The 13,521-nt window shown below is 31.6% G+C and overlaps 1 long non-coding RNA gene across 1 annotated transcript; it reads right to left on the bottom strand.

The window, feature by feature from the left end:
• Window positions 1–347: 347 nt before the first annotated feature.
• LOC149554644 (uncharacterized) lies at window positions 348–709 on the bottom strand. Its single transcript, XR_016364408.1, has 2 exons — window positions 600–709; window positions 348–491 (listed from the first exon to the last, which is right to left on the bottom strand). It is a non-coding gene; the product is annotated as an uncharacterized LOC149554644 (long non-coding RNA).
• Window positions 710–13,521: the final 12,812 nt, after the last annotated feature.

Below are 13,521 nucleotides of genomic sequence, written 5' to 3'. Positions count from 1 at the left end.
TCAAAATTAAAAAAAGAACCCATGTCTTAGTAGACAATGAGCATGTCTATATTACGAACATGTTCTAATGAGCACTTCATATTACATATAGATTACTTTTAAACTCATATTCCATAACACTAGAAATGAAAACACATAATATCTAATAAATGAGAGTCGTAAAATAGTTATATTCATACCAATAGGCAAGATACGAACAAAGATGCTTGAGACAACTAAAATATTAAACTCCCTTGACTATCAACATGTCAATGATGCTATAATAGAGGAGTAATATTTCCTTTTAGATTTGAAAGTGTTAATGAACATAATAGCTCATGTTCACAAACACAAAGTGATAAACAAAATATCAAAAGCGTTGAATAAAGCCAAAAACAAACAATGAACCTCACATCTATCAAAGACATATGATAAAATTGCTACCATAACTCCTCCCAATGGTTGAGATCCTCTCCCGAACCATGATGTTGACCACCTCCAACACACACAAACTAAATACATGCAAAAAGACAATATGAGGAAATAAATGTCACTTTCGCAAGAGTGCAATATGAAACAACTAGTCAAATGAAAAGAATGCCAAAAGAAACCATCATTACTTGCAAAAATGATCAGTAGCTAGTCCAAAATGAAACACGATATGACATCATGGTGAAGTTAAAATGTCCCTCACCAAACGTGCTCTAGCTCCAAGATAATTGAACTACCTAGAATAAGAAGGATAGAAATAAATGTTAAATGCCTCGATTTGTGAGGATTTGGACATATTAAGTGGAGTTGTAATATTAGTAGGCATCCCATTAGGAAAATGTAAGGTGAGTTGACATGTCATAAATGCAATTGGACATTGTATTGGAAGGTGGTTTCAAGAAGTTAAGGTGTGACAGGTTGTGGATAAGGTGGCCATATGGTCAAATGCCATAGATCTACCCTAGCTTCTTCACATGGTAAAAAAGTTCTTTTTGTGGTGGGCCACACACATATTGCACTTGAGGCACCAAAATGTCATGACGAAGACACCTTGGACATGTCACACCCAAACATATGGCAAATTTGTTTTTGAAAGGAACATTATTTTAATTTGGGATTGTCAACTCATCCATCTAGTTAAGTCAACCGAAAAATAGGTCTAGGGTCTTAGGGGGAAAGGAGGATAGCTTTTGATTTGTGCATACACACTACTCTATCTAGTCAAGCAAGAAAAATAAAAGGGTTTAGAGTCCATGTCATGACCTGTGTGAAACCTTGAAGTTAGCTAACTCCTCTCCCCTATGTTGCTAAGGGGTTATGACATTCAATTTCTTGTGCTCTATAATATGAAATGTAATGGCCTTGCATTATTATTATATTTGGGCTTTTATTCATGACATTTAAAGGGTATACATTATAATTCAAAATATACGGTTTCCTTTTCATGAAATGTATTATTATTGGATGTACGTCATTTCTTATTCATGAAATTTATGATGTTACATTATTATTCAAAATGTCTAGTCTTTTTATCATTTGATGTAAAAGCTATGCATTATATTCAATTTTTTTGAATTGTTTTTTTATAATGGGAAAATTAGGTTTTGGAAGGGACCTAAAACCCAATACAAAAGAAGGGGGCAAAGAGAACTACTCATCAAGCCAAGTGCTACCACAAAATAGCAATATATGTCTAGTCTAGCAACCCAAATCGGACTAGCAAAAGACCATCAAGGATAGCACTATCTAAGACCATAAAGGCAAAGATACTAAATAAAATAAGCACTAAGCCCAAACTATATGAGAGGATTTGTAAATAAAACCCAAACTTGCAATAGAGTAAGAAAAACTAAGTTTTTCCTTTACCTCCCTTCTTTTGGGAGCGTAGAGTCATATCAAAGTGAGGAGGAAACTGCTTAGATTGTTTTCCAAGAATTGGGATCCAATCATCCTCAACCATTGCAGCTTTATTCTGCCAAGAATGAGAATCCTTAGCAAAATTTTCAAAACACAACAATAACACAAGGTTTTGGTCTTGTGATCAAGGCAACACAAGAATCACTTGTCACAAAACTTTTTGGACAAGTCCAACATCATAAGTCTTCCCCAAAGGAGCCTCATACATTTTTTGTCGGACACTTCCACCAACAACATCATGTTGGACAAAGCCAACAAGTTTATTTGATTTGTTATACAAGAAAATGTATGCCTACAAAATATAATTTGAAATTTCTAGTTTTTTCTTTCATAAAATGTAATAGTTATACATTATAATTCAAAATCTATGATTTCTCTTTCATGAAATATAAAAAGTGTACATTATTATTCCAAATATCTAGTTTATTAGTTACTAAATGTAATGGGTGTAGATACTAGTCTTCATAATCTCAATATTTTTACTCATGAAATAGCAAACCTCATACATGTACTATTTACATGTGTAATTTGATGTATTTTCCATCATTTCTATGTATCTCATTTAGAGTTATTATCCACTTATACCAAGCCCCTAAATGTTTGGTCAATACCCTACAAAACTTAGGAGCCTTAAAATGTGAACATTTTTTCATAGTTTTGCAACTCATAATCCCCACAACTTTTTTTTTCTACTTTCTATAAATGTTTCCCACGACCATCATTTATTTGCATGTTGTTGAGGATTTGAGTGCACATTCCAATAGTGCCTATGTTGGAATCTAACCTTTCAATGTTGTTTAAACATTGCCTCTTTTCATTCTTAGTTGTAATTTGATGTCTTTTTCATCATTGTTTTAAAAATTTGTATGTTGTCGTGGGTTTTCATTTGATGATTTTTTTCATCATTTCTTAGTATATCATTAAGGGCTTGAATGCATAGTTTACATGTAGTGCCTTTGCTCAAATTTAACCCTTTCATTTTGTTGTAAGCAATGTTTCTACTCATTCCTAGTTGGAGTTTGATATATTTGTCCATCATTTTTTTGAATGTCATTGATGGTGTGAGTCATTTGATTATCATATTTTTTTTGAAGGATTGGTCAACCTAACATGGAACGATGACATGAAAGGTTGTATTCATCATGAAACTAAGGAATTTATATATTGACAAATATGACCCTTTATGCCTTAGTTTAATGTTATTTGTGGTTCCTAATTGAAGAGCACATAAAAAATATTCAATTAATGGGATTGTTGCATATAATCCTTTGCAATGGGCAATCTTCACTTATCTTTAATTGGGAGGATTTATAATTCCATGTTTTACAAAGTACAACACTAAAAGTGATCCATTACTATATTTATGACCCTTATGTCATGTCTTCTTTTCAAATGAGAATATAATAGAATATTAAAATATCGAAAGATAAAATATAATACCATATAATATAATTATAAAAGATGAAACTAGTGTGATCGATGTGGAGACCCCATTGAAACAATTTGTTAGTGAGGATGATGTCAAGGTTCAAACACCATTGACCCATTGTGCTTAAAGACTTTATGTCAGTGTTTGACCATTGAGGTTATAGGTTTGAGCTTATGGAATGTTTAGCAACTTAAGAAGTTTCCATATACTAATAATTTTTTTCTAAAATAGGAAAAAAATGTTCAAGGTAACTTAAGTCATGGGGTATGTGAAGAATCATGATTATTGAAGGAAAATATATATAAGAGTCACTGCACAAAAGTAAGCAACATATATTAACATATTTTGTTATCTAATTATTGCTCCTTTGAATGATGGAAACCTTTTGAGTTGCATTCCCATATTAGAATATATAAACCCCCAATTCATATCAAAGTGAATTATTTGTTAGATTTATTGTCAATAACTAGTATGCATTTTTTTAGACCTTTCAAAGACATTATAGCTAGATGTAATTCATTGTAGATTTAAAGTTGACTAATTACGCATTACTGAAGATAAGGTTGTATTCTTTGAGAAAAATCCTTAATATAATATCTAGAAAAGTATGAAATATGTTAAATGAAATTTTTAAATCTTTTGTAGAAATTATCATAATCTTAGGTGTGTGGTTTGATATATAGAAGAATTTTCAAAATGGAACATTACACCTTCCAAACAATACACTTTACTGATTCATGAGGTGATGTTCGTAAGTCTATTTTTTAAAATCTTGGAGGGTCATATATTCACATGATTTTGTGCATTGTCACATTTATCTATCATTGTTTGTGGATGTGTCTAATATCATATAAACTATTTTCTTTACAATATTGACCCTTCAAAATTGTTCAAACTATGCAACAAAACAAGTAGAATAATAGCTAATTAAGCTCTACACATTGAGATTCTAATCATTATTTACTAAAAAGAGTGTCGCAATAAGGATAATGAGATTCATAGCTTACATTCAATTTTAAGAAGTGAGGTGCTTCACAACCGTCGCCCTTTATTTCCAAATTAATTCACTAGAGGGTGCAAATGTGAGTGTGGTACATAAGTGTGGCTTTGTTAAAAGATTCTACATTGCAATTAGAACATTAATATCCCTTCTCATTCAAGCCATGATATGTCATTAGTTTCAACATGGAAATAGGGCCAATGAGAATGAATTTCTAATTTATTGTAATGAGGATCATTATGAACACACCAAATCAAAATATTAAGAGGTGTCTCCACTTGTTGTATTGGAACACAAGAATCTCACATTGCTTCTTATTAAACCAATTGTTATATCCAAGTTAGCAACACACAAGGTCAAGTATTTGTATGCTTTATCACTGTATACATGGGAATTACATGAATAAATACATCAAATTCAAGATGTTTAACACAAATTTAATTCAAGTTTAGAATAATCATGATCATGCACATAAAAAGAGTTATTTCTATAAAAGTAAATAACAAGAATTCCTCTAATATTGAGTGCACCAAATAGCACGTTAAGATACCACAATAATGAAATAAAGTAAGGCTTATGTATTCTAATAGTTTATCCTTTATAATTGCTTCTAATACACAAGTCCCCAAAATCAAATGATACACAAACACAAGAACAAGATAGAAAGGAACCTTATTAGCTTACATATCTTTCAAAGATCTTTGCTAAGAGTAATACTTCATATCATGATAAAGGTCATAAACTCATATTTGGTAACAACTTGAACATAATCAAATGAATATTCTCCTAATTTGGATGTATCTCCTTTATAATGTAATGCCTACCGCTAGTTGACTTTTCATATTATTGTTGAACTCTATTAGGCCAGATTTATGATTATGTTTAATGTTTAGTGGTATTTGATTTTCGGATTATTGGATATTGTTTCATACTTAGTTGATTATAGGATGAGTTACTTTGGTACTAGTTATTTCATTTATGCATGATTATTCTTTGATGATGATTCTATAAAGTGATTCTAGTTATTTCATGATGATAATTAGATGAATTGTTTCTATGTGTTTTCTATGATTACTTACCCCATGCTTGCATGTGTATGGGGTACCTATATGTTTTATTTTGTGTATGATGTTTCTGATATGGTTGAGGGGGGGAGTCATAGTCACCTGCTAATCAGGATCTACACGATGCACCACTCCTTGTTATTGCCTATTTAGTTTAGATTATATGTGCATGTACATGCATGGATTTTATGCAGATTGCAAGTACTAGGTATTGACATTCCTAAATTGTTGGGATGAGCATACCTTATCATAGTATTTCAATGGTATAAGTGGGGAGATAACTCTTGAGTCCAAATCCTAACCTAAGCCAATTGTCCTAGAAAATAGGACAAGTATCTGAGTTAGTTTCACCTTTCCAAATTCGTCAAGTGATGTGAATTCGTGATTTTGGCCCTAGAGTTTGTTTTGGTATTCTATACTTTATGATGAATTTTTGTATTTAGTCTTGCGGGTGTATGATAATTTTTTGTTCTAATTAAATCAAATAAAAAGAATATTTAATGATTTAATTTAATGGAAATTTTAGAAGGAAAAATCAATATTTAATTATCTTTGATTAATTGTGAAATTAATTAAATAAAAGAATTAAATTTAAAAGATTAATTAAAGTTTTGATTTAGGCATATTTATATTTATTTAACTTAATTATAATTATTTAGGAATTTTATTTAAATAATATTATTAGTTAAATTTAAAAAATATTATATTAAAGGTAAAAGAGAGAAATTAATTTGATAAAGATATTTTAATTAAATGGCAAAAAAATTGTGCATGAAATTTAAAATATAGTAAAATAATAAAAGATAAAGATCGACAAGTCTTCTCGTGTGATTGCACAATCGAAAAACCAATTTTGGGGAGAACTCTTTATTTAAGATCTAGAGCTCATTTTGCAAGGACCGATGTTTGGAGGAGCCAATTTTCAAAAAGAGGGTTTTCGAAAGAGAAGAAAAATCTTGTGCGTTCGTTGTTTAAGCATTAGATTTAGGTAGGATCTTATGGGTTTGTGCAATAGCTACTCATTTTTTATTTCTCTGTCTTCACCATGTTTGTGAACTTGTTTTCAGAATTGAATTGAATTTGAAACCCTTGTATGTGGTTTCTATCATTCTTCATTTGAGAAACCTCTGTCTATGAATTGAATTTGAAACCCTTGTTCGTGATATTATTGTTCTTCATTTTGAGATCATCTGTATGTAAATTGGAAAATTGAAACCCTTGTGTTGAAATTATTGCTCTTCACTGAAAACATCTGTGAATGAATTTAATTTTCAAAACCTTGTTTGATGAATTGGGGATTCGTATATGGATTTGTTGAAATTGGGATGTGGGTTTTGAAAGGAAAACCAGTTTTGTTTTATAGATTTTGACTGTTTGATCTAGGTTTCTATATTGTTTGATCTAGGGTTTCTATATATTTTCACACAGTAATTTGTTAATTACATTATTAATTATTAAAATTTGAATTCAAGGGGGGGCTTTGTTTTATTTAAAATTTAAAAATAATATAATGGTGAGCGAGGGCCAACACCCCCCAACACCCTCCCTGACACCCCCCCCCCCCTCCCTCTCTCTCTCTCTCTCTCTCTCTCTCTCTCTCTCTCTATATATATATATATATATAATGTAATTACTATGTAATTACATTATTAATTATTAAAATTTGAACCAGGGAGGGGGGGCTTTGTTTGTTTTATTTAAAATTAAAAAACAATATAATGGTGGGTGGGGGCCACCACACCCAAACCCACTTTCTTCCCCTCCTCTATCTTTCTCCACATCGAAACAATTTTGCTACTACGTATGCAATAGACCTGTTGCGGCAATAGCAGGTAATACTACTCATGCAACAGTACTGTGTTGAGACTGCAATAGGCTATTATAGTAGTGTGCCTTTAAAGCCGATGGGTTATAAACATTTATAGTAATGTTTAAATGTTTTTTTATTATTATTATTAAATTAAATTTATGTTAAGTTTTGTTATATGTTACGTAATATATATTAAATTTTATTAATTATTAACTATTAACTATTAATGATATATTATCATTATTTATTATTAGATTAATAATTATGTTATTAATAATTTAATAAAAGTTATTTTATTAATAAATAAATAATTATAATCTTTGATAATTTAATGATTATTATTTATTTTAATAATTTTCTTTTAAAGTAAAGATTTAATTGTTAAAATATATTTGGGGAGTAAAATTGATTATTGTATTTGGGAAAAATGATTATTTTAGTAAACTTGGGTTTTGATTGAGTGTCTAATTTTAAATGAAAATGAATTCTATTATTGAGGGAAAACTATTACATCTTTTGATTATTCAAAAACTCTACCAACCGTTATACTTGCAAACGAGAATGAAAGCTTGAAAACATAGCAAAGATTAAACCTTTGTGTTTTCAAAATGTAATGGACTGAAAATTTTATATTGTATGTGTTGTATGCGATGTGTGATTTACTGTTATAGGTTTCGGGGTTTGACTTATCTTTGACCAAATCAAGATGTTTACCAAGGTAACCTTAGAGTTGACTTGTTAGTACGCCTTGTCTGTACGAAAGGATATTGATGCCACATAGAGACATTAGGGGGGTAGAGTCCATAGTGGCTGCCAAAGTAACCTTAGAGTTGGCTCATGCGATGACACTTTCCCTCTTGCATAATAGATTTCCTACGTGTATATGTTGCCTCTGGGTTTAGATGATACTCATGTCTTGGTACCCTTTTAGATAGAATGCTTTCAGGTGTTTCCTTGACCTAGATGTTGGTTATGACTTGTGTTTTGGATATTTATTTGGGACTTGAGTTTATCTCCTCAACACGGTGGCAGTGGGCCATTTAGGTTCCACGAGGTTAGGTGGTAGTGCATTTTCTTATACCATTGAGATCCAACCACTAGATGTCATTGCTAGATGTACCTATGCAGTTTTGTCTTTCTTTTTGATCTTGTGTATCTGATGGTGGTTATATTCTGCTATATTGTATTTGATTTCATAGATCTTACGAGATGATGTAATCTATTTTATGATGTATATTCTTTCAGCCTTTCATACCCTGTAACTTGTACAATAGATGATTGTGCATTTTGATTATTGCCAAGTGGCTTTCTGTAATTGTATATTATTTAAATGGATTTGTACTTGTAGTTATTCTTTAATGTGGATGTGTTATATATTAGATTTAGGATTAATTAAAACTTAAATGTGATTCAATGTCATGGAACCCTAAGAGATGTAATATGTTTATGATAGTTGTTAAGTATGTGAGTTAATGCTTCTATTATTATTTTATCTCTTGTTATTGCTTCTGCTATATTATCTGTTGATGTTATTATCTTTTTTTTTTTAAGTTTGACAAACTTACTAAAACTTTAGGTTAATTTCTTTTGGGTTCCCTGGTAGGGCATTACATATAACATTTGTTGCCCTTATAGTATGATGATGATATACACACATTCTTATCCATGACTCATTGTTATTGTTAGAATAATTGATGACTTTTTTCACATACATGATCTTTTCTTGTCACAATATCATATTCTTGGATGTGTGTCCTTTATAACATTTGTCATCATTGTAGTATGATGATGATACCCACATTATTATCCATATGACTCACATTGTTATGGTTTGAATAATTGATTACATGTGACACATACTGTTAGAGTGGGGTTGTCATTGCACCAAAAGACCTATCTATCAATGTAATGCCCAATACAACCACTCAACTTATATTACATAGGAGGCAGTTAAGCCCTTGTTATGAATCTTGCGGGGAGCACTGAACAATTTTCCAACACATACATGATCTCTTCTTGTTACAATGTCACACTCTTACATTATTAGGTTATACCTAAGTTTTAAACTTTAATTGTAATATCCCATACTCATGTCTATATTATCAACTTATGCTAGCATGTTTTACTAATATTGTATTATTATTTTTAATTCTACTTACAATTGTCTCACACGGGTTTGTGCTTAAACAACCATTGTCAAAGAATTCATGATTATTTTTACTTGATTGATAGTCAACATTTAGGACATCTTGCTTTGTTTAAGTATGTGTTTTCATGATCATATCTTAATATAAATTTATGTTATCACCTGATGATGTCCTTCCACTCTTAAATGTTTATTTAGATTTCACAAACTAACGAGATGGATTTGGGCAGCAGGGACCTTTGGTCTGTCACTGCAAACTACAGGAGTGGTATCGTTAAAGAGTAAGAGTAGTAGTAGTAGTATGAAAGCTAGTGCATGGTCTCACTAATCTGGAGTGGCCAACCATTGAGGTATTGGAGGCACTGGAAGTCCGCTTCACCCCCCACGTCAAAGACAAGGGGGAGAAGGTGGTGATGACAAGGGGCTGATCTGAGGCCTTCTGGGGGGTCAAGCACTATAAAGTGTGGTCCCAAAACTACACTGCCTCCCTAAGATAGAGCGATGGACACCTCTGAGTTGTATACATAAAGAAAGTCGTGAGGGAACTACACTCTCTGAATAGACAATAGAATCACCCTCTAATCTCATAATAGGATAGGAAGTGGAAGATGAAATGGATCTCAATCTCAACCTCAAACAGGGAGCATAAGCGATAGATTTGCACCTCTATGCTCATATGATGATCAGTCTAGTCTGTAACAAGTGGGAGCCGACTCTGAAAGATCCAAGGGAGATGCATAAGGCATGGCACCAACACTGTGATAAGTAGCTAGGTCATGTGATAATCCTATTAGTGATAAACAAGAAGTGCTTAGCGTAGAAGGCCATCTTAGGACGTAACCCCCCAACCAAGTTATTCCAAGTCACGGTGATATATTGTCTATAAATGTTTGTCCTAACATACACATTCAACTCCTTTTGTGATGGCAGGAGATGAGCTGGAGCATCCAATGAAAACTTGAAGGGAGGGAGGTGGTCTATATCAATTCCTATTAAGCTCAACAAAGAGGTCACCTGAGTGTACCAGCATCAACCTTAAGGTTAGGGATCAGAGGGAGCAATAATAATAAAGGAGCAATAGGCCAAGTAAGCATACATGTGACAACCATCTGCAAAATCCACAAAGCCACGAAGATGGTGAAGGAACCAAACTAGATTAAAAAAAATGACACCTAGTCTGAAAGGATGAGCACTAAATTCTACCCTAATAATGTCATGGGGGGTGAATCCATGGCATCTGATAATGTGTTAGAGAAGTAGAGTCTAAACACACTCAATAGAGGCCCGGTCTAAGTTTAGAAGAGACAGTCCCCATACCACTAAGCCATAAAGCATTGTTGGTCTAACCAAGGAGTCTAGAAGGGACAACTTGGACATTGTGTCCTAGAAGTTGTGTCTAAAGGATTGTCTCTCTAACATAGAAGAGGAGAAAATAAGTGCACATGGGAATGAGACAAGGAAAATTGTGCTTTGAAATTGAATTTTCCCAACTGTCACAATCCCAAAACCAGTTGTAATTACATATCTGGAAAATATGAGCCTATAACTCTTTGCTCCTAAAAGCTTACTAAAAATAGCAAGGACAAGTCAATTTTTTGGGTACAAGTCAACTTTCTATGAACATGTTTCCAATGACAACATGTACCAGGTGATTTTTGATGACATTCCCATATCCTATTATTGCATATATATTACCTAGATCCAGAATCGTAACTACACAACTTGTTCCCACATACAGAAAAATGAGGAAAAAAGGTTGGTGTTTAAGAATCAACTTTGTAATATGATACAAATTTCATAAAGGAAAATAATATAAAAGGTAAATTATTGATTCACCTTGTATGAAACCCCCATGAATGGATGTAGTAATTGCTTAAATGTGTGGTGATTCTTCAATGTCCTTGGAATCTAAATAATTGACCTTGGAATGAGATGTAGAATCGAGGATACCTTCACAAATTCATAAATATATGATTGCCACTCTTAGATCTAGAATGTAGATATGCTTGATAACCATGTGAAGAAGAGAGAAAAATGGATGAAATTCTTGCTTGTTTAAAAATTCCTCTAGTCATCATAAGAGAGAAACTTTCATTAATTGGAAAAAAAAAATACCTTTGATTTTATGGATTTTGAAGAAATGTGATCTTTGAAATCTAGAATCAAATGCTAACCATCAAATTTTGAATCCAAATCCTCAATTGTACAACTTGATTTCTTGATTTCTTGATAGATAGCTTACACTTAGATATAATTTCATGCTCTACCAAATGAGGGGAGATGGTGTCCTTGTATACTAAACCCCTTCCATTTTGGGACTTAGGATACTTACTAAATTTAGCAAGAGGTTTGTAATTTGAACTCTGCAACTTGATTAATATATGCAACTCAAAGTCTTGATTTTTCATACATTTTGAACACTATTGTAACTGTGAAAATTCCTAGGAAATGAAGTTGAGACATATTGGCCTGTGGTTTTTTACTCACATGATTTTACAAGGTTTTCCCATGTAAATTATGTGTCATGTGTTCTCTCTTCTTTACAATTTTCTACACTTGTTTATTTTCACTACAATAAACTGGGACCAAATTTTTGTAGGGATGTCAAGGGTGGTGAAAATAAGTAGGGGAAGAGAATTCATATTGTTGTGATCATGGATAATATCTACATTCAAACCTCAAAATTGCCAAAATGTGTCTAATAGGTCATAGAACATTCAATTATGGGCACTAACATTTTAAAACAATAAAAATACAAACACTCTACTTCAATACACCAAGATTTAGAACATATTAACTTTTAGTAAATATGTACAGATCATCATTCCACCATTTGAAACTTAAATAATTCATTATGATACATCCATTCATTGTTCTCCATCTACCTTCTTAATTGTCTAATGGTTCATTCACTGCTACCATTTCTAAAATAAATTAAAATCCATTACTATTAAATAATAAAGGAAAGGCATGCACAACAATAATCTAAAACCAATAATCACCTCACCAAAGCTAATAATTCAAAATGCCCAATGACAAAAATGGAAGCATTAATAACAAAAACTAACAAGATTTAACTAATAAAAAAATAATCCTCCAACCCTAATACGTTGTGTTGCTCTAATTGGTGCTTCTTCCATAATAACCTTTCAAACTCTATCTTGTTGCCAACATCCTTGCCTTGTATTGCCTAAGTCTTGAAAAGATCGATGTTATTACTTTTGTATTCAAAATTTGTTGACATGTCAACCTTGACCTTTAGTATTAGTTGATCACTCTCATTAAACATTCATGTGTCAAAGAATTCATGATTCTTTTTACTTGAAATATATTCAATATTAGGGACACCTTTCTTTGTATAATTATGTGCTTTCATGAACCTAGCTTAATATAAATTTATGTTGTCACCTAAATTATGTCCTTCCACTCTTATATATTTGTTGAGCTTTCCCAAGCTTACATATATTTAATGTTCTCCAATCAATTACATTCTTTTCATGTAGCACATTGGAACATAACATAGTAGGTCAATAGCATTCCGTTCTTAACTAACCTTATAATCAATGTGGATTTCAATATATATTGCACTACTTTTGTTGTTGCAAGCATAACATTTATTTATTTATTGTCATGGGTAGTGTCTTTTTCCATATTTCAAGTAAGATCTTCACTCATTCCCCTCTTCTATTGATTGTAGACAAAATATTTTGAACACTTACTATGATATATTATTCAAAAAAAGAAGTTTTGCTTGTGTAGGTGTCAAGATGGGGCACTTCTTGCAATGTAGAATGCATCGAAACTAACTTCCATAACCTTGAGCGTGTTGAGTCTAGTTGCCAATTTGGTAGTCCTTAATGTAATGTCTTGATCTTAACTACATCACAAAATTAGAGTACACATAACGACATCTATAAATTTGAGACGAATCCTCTCATTCACCTTTAATATATTAAAAATCATGATACAAAAACTAAAGAAAATAATATCCAAATATTCACAATAAATAATTTCCCTAAAAAATTTGAATTTAATTTTATTATATTTGTTATTATAATAATAAAGTTGTTTCTTAAAATTTTGATTTTCATAACTACCATTTTATAAAATATATTTTGGAGATGAATGTGATTGTGATTGAATGTTTATTTGTAAATATATAAAATCAAAAAAAGTCAATAAAAT

The sequence above is a fragment of the Cupressus sempervirens genome, chromosome 5, assembly GCF_028749045.1.
Source record: "Cupressus sempervirens isolate cs-2001-9-10 chromosome 5, ASM2874904v1, whole genome shotgun sequence".
Classification (NCBI taxonomy): domain Eukaryota; kingdom Viridiplantae; phylum Streptophyta; class Pinopsida; order Cupressales; family Cupressaceae; genus Cupressus; species Cupressus sempervirens.
Note: the sequence above shows the minus strand (reverse complement) of the source record. Positions and strands in the feature narration are given on the sequence as shown.